Genomic DNA, 12,712 nt, shown 5'->3' on the forward strand with positions numbered 1-12,712 from the left:
TTCCCATTGATCCATGTTGCTTGGTGAATTTTTGTTTTGGTGGTTTTTGAAAACTGTTATTGTTACTGACTCAAAATTAGATGCAATTTTTTTTCACAATTAAAAAAACTTCTTGTTTGCCATTATAACAAAGGTGTGTGACCTTCTGTCAAATTACACAAAGTATAAAGACATACAGCACAATAAAAATAAAAAATAAAAAAAATAAAAAACTGGGGGTAATTTTGTCTCATACAAATGCCTCTCAATCATGCTGTGTTCAGAAGTTAATGATGAAGATGTTGTTAGCTAATGCTAAAATGTGCGTTAACGCTTTATATTAAGGTCATATTAATAGAACCTTAACTGTATTATTTTGTATTTTTTTCTTCAGTATTGTATCAACCATAATCACATTTTGTGTTTATTCCAGATGTGGAAGTGTTGAAACCATTGTTAACAATTATTAAATGTGTAATTAATAAACCTTAATAATTAATGTGCCTTAATAAAGCATTGTTCGCGCTTTAGATCCAGTAGCTGCAGAAAGCTAGTTAACCATTTTTAAAGGCTTAAAAATACATTTATAAACATTTATAAGCCTTAATAATTCATTGTTCTCGCATTTGATCCAGTAGCTGCAGAAAGCTCATTTAAGCGTTTATTAAAAGCTTAATAAAACATCTATAAAGATTTATTAGTCTTAATAATGCACTGTTCTCGCTTTAGATCCAGTAGCTGCAAGAAGCTCAGTTAAGTTTTTCATACAACTGTAATAATCCCATTATTAACACTTATGTAGACTATTAAACACATAATAGTTTTAACAAGCATCATATAAAGGACTTATTATAACTTATTAATTCTTACAACCTCTTATTAATGCATATTAATAGGACCTTAATATAAAGCGTTACCAAATGTGCTAACACTGCGGCCTTGCTTCCATATTGACTTGGACATAATGTTTATTCATGGAAAACAACACTCACTATTACGTCTCTATATGTTGTTGTTTGAAAACAAATACTCCCAATTTCCAATATTCTTTAGCTATCAGTTATTTTGACACAAATGTATTCAACTCATGCAAGGTAAACCCAAAATATTAATTTAATCTAACAAAACTGAACTGTATGAAACAGGTTGCCATGAAAATACAAATTCATTCAAGGTTTCATTTTTCCAAGACATTGGTTTGTACCTCCACCGCTGCAATTATGAAGTCAAAGGAGAAAACAATTTCCAGTGTTAAATGTACGCTGATGTGGAATTTGGCACGTGGGAAGTACTGAATGGCTGCTAATGAGTTCCTGGTTGTCCAATACAATTCTGATGCTCCTCAATCAAGTCTGTTGATTTAGGAGCCGTTTGTGTTTGTTTGATGGCCGCGCAATAAAGTTGAAGGTGTGGGGGTCGGTGTGCGTATGTATTGGTCAGCCACCTGGCTTCAAAACAGCTGCTACTGAGACACATGCAGCTCAAAGCTCATCCTTACACACAAACGGGGCGTGGAGTGTATTAATTAATCGCATTACGACTGATTGCGTGCGTGTGTGTGTGTGTGTTTTGCCTGATTATCACATCATTAAAAACCAATGATGTTTGTGTTTAGACTGCCTTTGTCAACACAGAGGTTGGTTGCACAGCTGTATAAAGCTACACACATTTCTTCCGTTACCTACTGCCAGTTTGAGAATATACTTAAAGAGCTCTGACTCGGACTCAAGTGTGTGTGAGGGACTGACTACCTTTGTTGTGACATACACGTACACAGGCACACACATTCCCAGCAGCCTGGGGAGATGCTAGGAGGTTGAATGGGACCCGCATGATCGGACTGGTATGTCGGAAACGTTCCCTTGTCGCTGGAGGAAAGTGTTTCAGGTTTCACTTGTCACTTAGGTCTCTTTGGAAAATAATTTGTCGCTGCGCATCACATGAAAGACAAGTAGTAGTGGAGACAAACTACAAGAAAGATTTGTACATTTCTAAAAATAAGTCTGTCTGAGGGATGTGTTCTAAATGTCTTTTTTGGACTGTATTTGTTACTCAGATGTATTTGGCACTATATTGTGTGTCATAACCATTTTCTAAATATAGTAGCCTATACTTAAAAAAAAATTAAAAAAAATCTCTGCAACTGTTAATATAAATACCACTTCAATTGCTATAAGTTGTCTTTGTTTGTTTGCTGGTCTTCAACTTTTTGAACATGTAAATTCGCAGCATCATCTGAATGATTGTTAACCTGTCAGATTGTCAATAAAGTTTTTGTAGCATTATGTCTGGAGACCCTTTTATAATTAAGACCACAATGTTTGCACTAGTAACACTGACGATGCACTTAAAGATTGCCAAAAATTGGTTTCCATGGAGATTTCTTGCAGTCCCGAGCAACCATATCTGGTAACTTAAATTTAAGTCAAAATGCTGACCCTTAGTTTAATTAGAATCACAGAAAAACGACATCACGACATTGCAGCTGTCGCAGAAAAATGAAAGATGTCATGTTGTATCACACGAGAGATTCAGCTCAGGTGAGTTCAATCTAGAAGAACACATCCAAAAAGGTATGATTCCCCCTCAACAATAGACTCTCAGCCATTCTAATCCTCTCACACTATTACCTTTCATTGCTTTCACTCTGCTGCTGTTCCTTAGACCAAACTTAAGTGTCACCACCATGTTAAAATCACCTGTAAGTACAAAATGAAACACGTGTCAGTGTGTGATACCTAATTGCACACTGTCTAGTGCTGGCTTGTTGAGATGCAACACTGAGACAAGAGATTAAATATCTGTCTGAATCCAAACCCAAATTGAGATTAGCAGGGGAATAGAATATATCCCATATATCCCTTGTCTCGACAAAATTGGAGAAGCAGTTGTAGTCTAGGTGCGAGTGTGCAAATAAACACGGACAGACTAGACTACTAATGACACTTTTATCTCTTTGTCTTCTTTCTGCGTCCCACTGTTGTTATTCCATCCAGCCAAATGAGGATAAGGCGTTAAAGAAATGAACATATTTTCTCATTTTTCAGTATTCTGATCCTGTGCCTAAAACACAACAAAAACTGTCATACATACAAAGTTTCAAAACCACTGAACGCAACATCGTTTGTGTTGTAAAAATGTACATTATTTATTATACTTCACACGTATTTGTTTTCAATTATTGATAAAAGAAAGGACAGATAAGAACAAAGGAAAAGTGAATGCTTTATTCGGGAATAAACTACATGTGCCTGGACACTGTTAAAAATAAATAAATAAATCAGTTCTTCCAAAAGTAGCCTATTGTTTAGGACATCCATTTTAAGAAAGCCTAAAAAAAAAAAAAAAAGAAAAAAAACCCTTAAAACTGAAATAAATGATTCTTTCCTGATAGACAGGAAGGTAGCTAACTAGCTAGCTAAGAAAGGTAAGTAGTTAGCTAGCTATCAAGCTACCTAGCTAAGTAGGTAGGTAGCTAGCAAGCTAGCTAGGCAATGTTCATCGAAAAAATGGCTGGAAGTGGCAAACCAAACCCTCTACCTTGAAGTTGGCAACAAAGAGACGGCTCACATGTTCATTTTAGACAAAAGTAATCTGACATGTTAGACGTTCACCTAACACTCATGTTGATGCTCGTCCTTGATAGTACATATATGCTGTTATACTGTGTTTTTGTGGTGGATTAAGTCGGGAAATGCCCACTGAGGCCCTGATACCAAATGTGTGCGTGGCCCACTACTGTAGCTAATGTGTTGAATATTTATGAGCTTAGCCTGTTTAAAGTTGGCTAACATTCGCCACAGTTGTTTGTCTACCATGGTGGTGTGAACGGGAGAAAACAATTATTCCTCACTGATGCTTTAAGTCTGTTTTTCCATCTTTGATGCATACCTTGGAGAGCAGCGTTCAGCAGAAGTGAGTGAATGAGTTATAGAGCTTGTAAGCTGTGGTGAAGACATGGGTCTTAACTTCTGACGTGCTGTGTAAATCACTGATCTCCTGCAGATGAGTCTTCATACGAGACGACTCTTTTCTGTCAGAGGATGTGAAGGATGAAGTGCGGAGTCCCGTGTCCTGAGAGAGTGTGAGTAGTTCACGTGTAAATAAATCATTCAAGACACATGACGAACATTGCGTGGGCCCAACAACAGCAAGATGGTTTGAGTAAAAGAGATAATGGGGAGATTTGGGAGAAAAAGGTGAGGTTTGACAAAAAGGGCAACAATGGTAGAAAGGTAGGGAGAGGAGGAAAACATGGAGGGACCTTTGGAGGGGATGAGGGGAAAACACAGGAGGTGAGGGAGCATAAAAGAGGAGTGTGGGAAAAATCAATAAGCTCTGCGGAGTGACTGAAAAAGACAATGTGTCCTGCCTGACCCTCCGCTCTCCTTGGCGCTAATGTCTGTGTTTGTCCCAACGCGCACACTTGTAAACATAACATATTTGCACATTGATTTTAAGTCTGAGGTGGCTCAATATTCCATCCTGACTTTAATCATACACAATATAGAGACAAATTTGGACAGACGTCTAATTAGTTCATCAATCAGTCTTGTATTAGAATTTTTTTTATCTTAAGTTTTCTCATTCTTTTTGAGTATTTGCTAAGCCACCTTTGGCCCTATTTTTGTTTACGGCACACTCTAATCGTGAACATGGGTGGAGTTTTCTTTGTTTTGGTATTTTCAAAGACTTCGCGCCAATAAAATTGGGCGTAATGGGCGTTTGCGCCATTGCACGCCTTTGTGGAATCGAACAAAGCATTTTCCCGGCTAATCATAGCAGCCTTCCTCATTTGCAGAGGGAGGCGGGTTCAGCGCTCAGTGTGCCAAACTACGCCGGACTTGACATTGCGGAAACAGACTTGTGGGGGTCCGTGCATGACATTGGCAGATAAACTTCAAATGTCCCCTTGCGGGTGATGTGTTGTGAGCAATTTGAAACCGCCTTGCACCCACGACGCTTAATGAGCCATTAAATGCTTTGTACAGGCTACAATAGTGTGACTTCATGTCAGATCAAAGTAGGTATTTATATAAATATAGAGACAAAATTCATACAAATGATAGTTATTATAATTTGGAAAGTATTCACGAAGGGATTACAATACGTTTTATTGTGAAAAATTGTTCACACAAGAGCCTGAAATTGCAATTTGAAAAATATATTTTTGCAGGGGGCGGCACGGTGGCCGAGTGGTTAGCACGTCCACCTCCCAGTTCTGAGGACTTGGGTTCAAGTCCGGGCTCCGGCCTTCCTGGGTGGAGTTTGCATGTTCTCCCCGTGCCTGCGTGGGTCTTCTTCGGGTACTCCTGTCTCCTCCCACATTCCAAAGACATGCATGGCAGGTTAAATGGGTGCTCCGAATTGTCCCTAGGTGTGCTTGTAAGTGTGGATGGTTGTTCGTCTCTGTGTGCCCTGCGATTGGCTGGCAACCAGTCCAGGGTGTCCCCCGCCTACTGCCCAGAGCCAGCTGAGATGGGCGCCAGCACCCCCCATGACCCTTGTGAGGATTAAGCGGTCAAGAAAATGGATGGATGGATGGATGGATGGATGGATGGATAAATTCAGATAAAAAAAAAACATTTGTCGCTTTTGCCTTTGGTCATCCTCAAGATGTTTCTACAGTAAAGTTAAATTTTCCATATTGTCTTAATAGCACTTCCTGTATAATGAGCAGGTGTCCAAATACTTTTGTTCCTATCGTGTGCATGTCCTTGAGCAGCCAATGCTGAGGGATGATGCCAGCAAGGTAATGGGATAAAAGTTCATTAGCTTCCCTCTGTCAACATTATGAGAAAGGACAGATGGAAGAAAGACCCTCTTAAGAGCAGCAAATGGGTTCATTCCTGCTTACACCTGCTTTCCTTTCCAACTTCCTCCTCGTCACTACCATCTAAGAGGTTATGTTCACACACAAGCAACCGGCTGTGGCACACATTTTCGAAAAGGAGCTCCCTTATGTGTGGATTGGTCATATTTTAGCACCCCTCCAGGCTAGTGGCTTTCACCCACCGTCCACTCCATGTTTTTGTGAAGCATTTGTAAAGCCGGCTCAGGCTGCCATTGTACAAATCCAACTACTCAATTCTGTTCCTCCATCTGCCCCCAAGCGCCTCTCAGGGGTTGACGGGGGGTCCGAATGAGGGAAGGTCGCCAATCATCTCCTTATCGGCCCTCTCGGAGTCAAGCAATCACTCGTGTTATCCCTCCTGTCCCTTTAATATGATGCCTGCTTTGTCGCTCGGCTGTCAAGTTTTAGGGTTAATTGAGGTGCGAACAGCAGGAGGGCAATTATGACATACTTGCAGCGGGGGCACGCAAACACATCCTTGCTATATCATTGCAAACAAAGAAATATTGAATCGAGCAGATTCGAGCATCAATCGATTAACTAAGGAGAGAAAACAATGTGAATGATTTTGCCAACAGGCCTTCAGTGTGACTTAACTAAACGAAAGTGTCATTTCGAATGCCGCAACTTTATATAGCGTTGAAAACTTAGGACAACATCGTCTGTGTCGCATCTGAGCAGACATCAAATTTTTATTCCAAGTTGCATCCTCTGCTGCTGCTGCTTTACAGGGTGAAATATTCTGCCTGTGTGCACTTTAGAGCAGTGTGGCATAGCAGCAGCGCAGTTATTCTCAGCACGAAACAGCTGAATTAAACAGGATCCAGACTCTTATTTCATTAATGTGCCTCCACTCGCTTTAATCTCCCATAATGCCGTCTTTAAATAATAGTTGTGGTGTTAGAAAACAATTTTGTGCTTTAGGTAGGATAAATAAATCGGACTGGTTCTACTTCTACGCAGATGCAGTCACAGAGCTGATGAAAACTTAAAATCAACAGGCAACTTATTTCATTATCGAGCTGGCATAATCCATTCATACTGATACCACATCTACAAATGATCAGGAGCTCCTCTGTTTACTTTCTTAGTCTTAGAATTAGAATGGTCTTTTTAGAAATAAGTGCAATGTCATGTCAGATGTGTTTTGCATAACTTTTGTTGATACTTTGTTGCTGCACTAAAGCAAAAAGGCTACAAAAGCGGTGTAATGTACAGTATTACACAATTTATTGAGGCATGGGCAGTTGACCTTTCTCATTGTGATGCATTCATTATATGGTTGCTGCATCTCTATTCTTATAAAGATTTGATGTGAAAACATTGGGGAAATGTTGTTGGATGTGACTTGAAGTGTGTGCGTTTGTGTTGCAGTGTCGATGTTGATTGAAGCGGAAGTTACATGGTGGGAAGCTTTGCATCAAAGATTGACATTCACCTTTATGGATCTACTGTTTGATGTCCACACGCACGCGCACAAACACACACGCACTACAGAAAGTCCGTCATGCAAGCAGGCTACTCGCATTTATATCGTAATACTGTCGGGTCAGTTAAATCATTCACAAACACGCACATTTAGAAAAACGATAAATTCATTGGATAGCTAATTAAAAATGCTCCATGAGTTAATGTGGCCATTGAGTATCACCGGTTTTAGTTCCCAATTAATATTAATCACTCTTAATCATTAATAAACTTTACGCATGGAAGCAGTGATGCCAATGGCTCTTTTTATAAATGTCAATGAGGATGATTCAGAATGATGGATTACGGGTAATAACATGATCAGAAGAAATATTCAAAACAGCCCCGCTCCCGGGAGGAAATTAATTCCTAGGCTATGGCTTCATGCTCTGATTTAATATCCAATAGGTTTGATAAAACCTAAATATAATAATATCCTTAAAATACCACATGGGAAACAACATTTCTCATCAGTCTTAATGGTGCAAAGTATTGTAACATTTCAGGAAGTTTTCATCTACTCCTGTGATGAAGAGGTGTGCCAATAGGGCGAGTCATCTGCCTCTAAAATTTCGTTCGCTGAATGAGATAGCATGCGCTTGAGTTCTGCTTATCGTTGGACATTGCAGAGTCCCGACAGTCAAACGCAAAGAAACAATATGTGGGAAATATAGTGTAGAACAGAAGCTTGTCTTGGATACATTTGCTTTACAGTGGCTCAAAAACAAAATGATTAAAGTTGATTTTCATTCAGGTAAGACAGGTCCCTAAATACATAACTGCTGCAACAAAATTAGACAGGTGGTCTTCCCTTGATCATCTGTTACCACCATGTATGAATTAAGATAAATATCATTACTGCCACACAAACTGCTCAGCAAACAGTTCATTTGTAAAGCGGAAGGCATATTCTGTCCCAAGAGTCAATTCCATCGGCTATCATGTGAGCAAAAAATTGTTAATCATTAATATTATATGCACTTGGCATCCCTTTGCCAACGAGAAACAATCCAACAGGAAGTTCGATTTCAAACATTAACCTTCGTAAGAATTAATGTTGGCATTCCCAAACAGCTGAATAGGTTAAGGTGGAAAATACACGACGACAGCACTTCATAAAAAGTCAACTGTGTGTGTTATTGTGTTTTTGATGAAATTCCATGCATGCACAATCCCTGTCATCAGCAACCGCACGCTTGTGGGGTTTTCCTTGTCTTTGCTTGGGCCAACTTCGACAAAAAGTGTGGGAAGAAAGTGCCGGGTGAGGCATACAAGGAGAGAAGCGGAAAGAACAAATTAAATGAGAAAAAGATTAGAATTAGTCTAGAATTAGTCCAGATGAAGAATTAGGGTAATGAAAATTTTGGGAAAAGCCTCATTTTAATATACTAAATCACGTTTTATCCACCTAATTACATATCATTTAATTCTTTAATCTTTGTGTGACATTTATATTTGTGTAAATTACACACACATTTTATTTGCATCCATAAAAATATGTGCATGTTTGCGCGAACAACTACTGTGTGACCTTGTCCTTCTTTTTTCCCCAAAACAAACTCAGACCACATGTTTCTCTAACAACAATAGACTGGAGACTAAAGTTAGGAAAGCCCCTTATAGTTGGCCAACCACTTGCGCTCTCTCGTTTCACATCCCAGCATCCCCCACTTATAGCGCTGACAGCATCCATATGTCTCAACTAGTCTCTTTTCTCATCTGTCAAACATCACGTCTGACTGCGCGGCATTAACGGTAAAGCGGCGCAAAGATGGACTTGGCTCAGCGTGAAGTGGACGATGGGAAATGAAGTTCCTGCTGCGACTGTATGATGTGACCTCTGTGAAACATGATGAGGGCGAGCACAGTTGGTAAAGCACCCCAAATGAAAGGAAGGGCAATATTTTTAGTCTCTGTGTGGCTACTGAGAGAAGGAGAGACTGTGAGTGTTTCACGTGAGACCATCCCTGGGATAAAAGAAAAGCTGAAAGGAAAATAAAGGAGCCTGTGAGATAAAAAAGAGGGGATAAACATGAAGAGACAGATAAGTGACAAGATTAAGCGGAAAGAAAAGGGTGCCACCCTCACCTTTTCTTCTTGCAGTGGCAGGAAAGCAGAGGCATTGCCATGACGACGCAAACAAACATCAAAACGGGCTGGTGTGTGTGCAAGTTGGGAGCGAACGAGTGAGGCTATCTGTGAGGATGATAAGAATGGAAATGGATGGATCCTTACTCTCTGAGAACATTCAAGTCTACTTGGTGGAGGTGGAACAAAATCCTCAGCCCAGTTCTGTCAAACCTTTTCAGCATTCTGAGTCTTCCTTGTACTCTTTAAGTAGCCACTTTGGTTGCTTCTTGGTCATGGTTTTCGAAATAAATAAATAAACAAATAAATAAATAAATGAATAAATATCATTTATTTGTTATCAAATAAAAGCAACAAATTAATAAAAAAAAAAATCAGATTTATCGTACATGAAAAATTTGGTGTTAGAGGTTACACTAAAGTTATGGAAAATGAGTCACAATGAAAGACAGCTGCGATTGGTTGGCAACCAGTCCAGGGTGTCCCCCGCCTACTGCCCAGAGCCAGCTGAGATAGGCGCCAGCAGCCCCCGTGACCCTTGTGAGGAATAAGCGGTCAAGAAAATGGATGGATGGATGGATGAAAGACAGTTTATTAATCTACTGTACTTTGATTAGGGATGTGAACTAATCAAACACTCTTTCGCAACAACAACTTCACAAAAATCTACCAAACAAGCGTCGACATAAATCAGTAATTCATAATTCAAGATTACAACACTAATGTAAAGAAATCTGTGACTCTGTTATGCACTCAACATTTATAGACATTACATAAATAAAATATATAGTACATATTTAAATAAATAAATAAATAAATACCGGTAAATAAAACTATACCGATCAACCAAAATTACGGTCTCTCCAAAAATTGCAGCTTTTGTCATTTGCATTCTACTACATTGCCATGTATATTTGAATTTGATTAATTGATCAGCCCCAATTCACTCCCATCCACAGTTATGAACCTAACATGCATGTTTTGGAATGTGGGAGGAAGTTGGAGCAGTACGCCACAGTGCTGCTCGAATATTGCATGTGACCTGCTTTTATATATACTAAAGACGTTCAAAGACTTTTCGACCTTAATCAAGTCTGAAGAAGATCCACTGTACTAAATATGCTCAATAGTGTTGAAAAATAATCGTGCTGATCTCAGCTTCCTCAGTCCTCCTTGATGAAGATGTGTTTCAAAATAAAGATGGTTCTAGTATTGGTTAACAATTTATGTTTACATTTTAAGCAGCAACACACATGCACATGGTGTACAGAAACATGGTGAAGACATCACAGATGGATAGAAGTACTAAAGCACTTAACATGGTATTTTGTGTGTGCCTGCATGTGTGCGTTGGTTTTGGGGAGGGGGTGGGGGGGCTCCTTGGCTGCGATCCTGGTCGTGTGCGATGGAGAACTCGACAAATTTCCAAACAAACAATATGGAAACAATTAAGATGGCGAGGCAGACAAAGAATGAAGTTTACCCCCATGCAGGTTGAACACATCAAAATGAAGCATAACACGGTCGGTCCCACAGCAAACGAGCACCACGTCATTCAAGGTGAATGGAAAAGACACACAAACATGTGCTACGTCGTCTGTGATGAATGAAAACAGGCAAAAGTTTCATGTCCATGACACGATATTCCCAAATCACAGGAAATGATTATTTCCAGATCAGGGCAAGTGTGCAGAGTGATATCAGTCAGACGTTGAGGAGAGTTATTGGCTTTTAGGTATGCAGACCTCCACATGTTGCTGCTGAGTCACACAACTGGCAACCATATACCGATAGAGACATGGAAAGATATTTGTGACCTCTGACATTCATGTTTGTTCTTGATGGAAAAGCAGTCTGGATGTTATTGCTTTCTTTAGATGTTGCCGCCCATCTGAGCGGTGATGACACACTGAGGATGTTCAAAATCAAGTCAGTAGAGACTCGACAAGCAGGAAGCTTCTCGTACACTCGACTTTGAGCTGTTTTAGGTTTGCTTTCTATATTTAATGACAGCCCAATGTCAGTTTCTTCCTGCAGGATGCTGAGCTGGCTCACTTGTAAAAGACCGAGTAGAAGCAGACTCACATGTAGAACCTACACCAACTGATCACATCACAGATATCCACAGGAGATCCAAAATTGCTTTTATCATTTCCTGTTTGATCTTGAGTTACAGTCTCTAGAATCTACATTCACAGGACACAACATTAGGTACAAAATGTCTGACTTTATGAAAGTGATGCTTCGAAGAGATTCCACTGCATTACAAACAACTACCTCAAATAATATTGTATGTAGTTTAAATGTGCTAGCTAGACAGCGAGACAGATAAATAGACCGCGAGCTAGCAGCTAGCTAGCTAGCGAGCGAGCGAGAGAGAAAGATAGATAGCTAGATAGATAGCTATAGATAGCTAGCTAGCTAGCTAGATAGATAGATAGATAGATAGATAGATAGATAGATAGATAGATAGATAGATAGATAGGTAGATAGATAGATAGATAGATAGATAGATAGATAGATAGATAGATAGATAGATAGCTTTTGTGATTATGAAAGACTGTTGGCAGATTTAAGTGCATGCATATGAGTTGTGACAGAAACATTCCAGGACTGGTCCTCGAAAAGATATCATTCAAAATCAAACTGCAAGTACTCCCCTTCCACGTGGGTCAAACGATCAACCAACTCATCTACAAAGACATCCTGCGATGTTTGCTTCGTTCAGTGTGTGAGAAGAGGTGAGAGTTGTGGCAGGACAACACGCCTGTTCACAATGCGATTAGCATCGAATGGTCGCAAAAACAGCGCTGTTGAGGATCACAGAAAAATCTCACTAGGAGTGCATGAATGCATGGGGGGAATGTGCATTCAACTCCAGACTACTTTGAAAGAGAAAACACTGCAAAGTATTCAGTTCCTCTGATTGACCATAACTTGTGGACTATAAAAATCTATTTTTTCCACAGACTTTGACCCTGCTGCTTAAACAATGATCCAGCAAGTTTATGGATTTTTACAGGCTAAGGGTTGCCCCATTCCTCAGAGGGTTTGGTTTCACATCAAGAAATAGCTACTGCTCCGAGACATATCCAGTGAGCAAGTGAAGTGCGACATCAGCCTTCTCATGTGACATTACAAAAACCAAGAAGAGAAAAACTCCCGGATATGCACCAATCAGTGTGTTCGAGGCGAGGTGAGAGCGTTGTGAAAATGGTTGCAGCATGTGGTGTCAAAGACTTGCTTTGCGATGATACTTCCTGTCTGGGGAATCCACTTTTATACAAAACATAAAGTAGGACATGTTTGTTTTTGTTTACGACT

The sequence above is a fragment of the Festucalex cinctus genome, chromosome 6, assembly GCF_051991245.1.
Source record: "Festucalex cinctus isolate MCC-2025b chromosome 6, RoL_Fcin_1.0, whole genome shotgun sequence".
In the NCBI taxonomy this organism is placed as follows: domain Eukaryota; kingdom Metazoa; phylum Chordata; class Actinopteri; order Syngnathiformes; family Syngnathidae; genus Festucalex; species Festucalex cinctus.